The sequence below is a fragment of the Neofelis nebulosa genome, chromosome 6 (assembly GCF_028018385.1).
Source record: "Neofelis nebulosa isolate mNeoNeb1 chromosome 6, mNeoNeb1.pri, whole genome shotgun sequence".
Lineage (NCBI taxonomy): Eukaryota > Metazoa > Chordata > Mammalia > Carnivora > Felidae > Neofelis > Neofelis nebulosa.
The window spans coordinates 6436643-6438946 of record NC_080787.1 but is presented as its reverse complement, the minus strand read 5'-3'; the positions used below and the strand labels follow the sequence as shown (position 1 = coordinate 6438946).

The window sequence follows — 2304 nt, the reverse complement described above, 5'->3', positions numbered from 1 at the left end:
CCTGTTTCCGTGTAAGCCAGCGACCGAGCCGCGAGAGTACGGAGGGAAGCGGTCCCTGCCAGCTCCAGGCGCACCTGCTGCGGGCTTGGCTCGGGGGCCCGCGGCTTCCGGGCGCGTTTCCTCCCTGACCCCGGTCTCCTTACTTTGAGGCGCTGCTGGTCCGAGCCCGGGCCCCAGACAGCCCTTCTGATGTTGAAACTGTCACGGAGAAAGTAGGAAAGGGGATGAGGGTGGAACATGGAATTTCCAGAACCTTAAAAAAACAGGAACCCAGACATTTGAATATATAATCAACCTTAGGACAAGCAGTCAAAGAGGGCCCCACCGAGGCTCCGTAGCTCAGGGGTTAGAGCACTGGTCTCGTAAACCAGGGGTCGTGAGTTCGAATCTCACTGGGGCCTCCAATAGCTGCCTTTTTTTTCTTCATCTTTGGTCGATGATTTCAAAAGGAATGTTTCATTGACACCGGAATCAAGAACTAGAAATGAACCGACTGCATCTCTATTCCGTATTCTCAGAAAATTGCTGCGAACAAAAGGAGATGATTCTAAAATTGAAATTTCTCCTAATAAATGGAAATTGAGCCGCTCCGCCACCTGCATTACTGGTAACACCTGAAATTCAGGTGCGGAAAAAACCTGAAGAGCCACCAGTGTCACGACTGCCGGTATAAGCCAGCGGGGAAGCTGATTTGTATGGAGCTTCAACCCCACCCTGGGGTCCTGCCTCGTTCAGCCCCTGGACGCCTAAAGGAATTGTGTTATAATCATGGATCTTATCGCACTTACCCAGTGGACGCTAAACTCCCCCGCAGACAGGAGTCACACCCGATTTACTCTTGTATCTCAGAGCCTGGCCAAGTGGGGACCCTAGTGTGTGCTCAGCAAAGGTTTGCTGAGTGAAGCCCAGCTAAAGACTGTACCCGGAGTGCGGCGACTCTGCAAATACCTTAGGAGGCATAAAAACGATCTGAAGGTCAAGGAGCCAAGGGCAGCAAACCGAGAAGACCAAAGAGCAACTCAGCCCTGATAACGATTCTACCAAATCTGGGACTCCTCCTTCTGGCCTCATTTTGTTGTCTCATGATTGGAATTGGCTGCCCCCAACGTGAACACTGGATGTCAGCTGAATGGCGTCCGTGTGTTGCTAAAACCAATAATCCACACCAGAGATTCAAGTGATGGAATCTCCCTACACCACGCTTGTATTAAATAATTAATAATATAGTAATTATAAGTATATAAGCCACAGATATATTTCTCCAGAAAGTACTTTGGAGTTTTGAAAACAATCCAACACACCTCCCTTTGCAAGGTGTTTGGAAAGGGTACTGTAAACTCTGAAAGACACGTTTGATTCATTTTCGTTAAAATCAGTCAGCTTTCTGCTGCTCCCAGCTAAGGACTCTGGCTGTTCCTCAGAGTCTCCGGGGTTCGTTGTGCTTTCGTGACTTTGTGGACGCTGCTCTCTCTGCTCGAAATACACCCCCAAGCCTTGTTCTGGCAAAGTCCTCCCCATCTTTCAGGATTCGGCTCGTGGGTCGCTTTACCCTCAATCTAGGCGAGTGGTGCTTTTTCTAACACCATTTGTACACCTTTATTACAGCATATGTATAAGGCCCACTAAATAACTGATGGCTTTTTTTCTCTTTTTCTTACTAAAATGGCACTTCTTGGTAGTAGGTAGGAAACTCCGTGTCCGTAGTTATCAGTCCTAAGGAAACTATTATAATTCAGCACTTTAAGGGAGAAAGCAAAACTTTTTTGCTAAATATAACAAGCACTATTAATGATCTTTAACTTCTCTGTCGAAAATAATACGCCAGTGCGTTTCTTTCCCGATTCAGAAATAGCTTCTGTTCCAAAGTTGCTTTGTAAACAGGAAGCTACACTTTGCTGGCTGGGCCTCAGAGAGCTCTGGTGGTCTCCTGAGGGGCCTGGGGGAGCAGAGGGAAGGGGCAGAAAGGAGAGCAGAAGGTGACAAGAAAAACTGCTTGCCAGATTAAGAAAAAGACATAAAACACGGCTTCTCATTATGATTCTGAAACTCCGAGCCATCTCACTTGGCACAGAACTAGAGAGAAATGAAGTGAGCCTCCAAAAAACATCTCTGGTGGAATGATATCCCAGAAATCCAAATGAAAGACTGAACTTTTCTTTTTTCACATGAATTCCTTTTAGCCTCTGTGTGTATGAAGCAGATGATTTGAGGGCGTCTCGTTTTAGTCCCCAAGGTTACTGTTTCCCCTCGTTTTGGATTATATAAGCCAATGGCTTCCACTGTTTGGTGTGTGTGTGTGGGTGG

The 2304-nt window shown here is 47.0% G+C and overlaps 1 non-coding gene across 1 annotated transcript; it reads left to right on the top strand.

The window, feature by feature from the left end:
• The first annotated feature begins 328 nt into the window (after positions 1-328).
• TRNAT-CGU (transfer RNA threonine (anticodon CGU)) lies at positions 329-401 on the top strand. Its single transcript has one exon. It is a non-coding gene; the product is annotated as a tRNA-Thr (tRNA).
• The last annotated feature ends 1903 nt before the right edge of the window (positions 402-2304 follow it).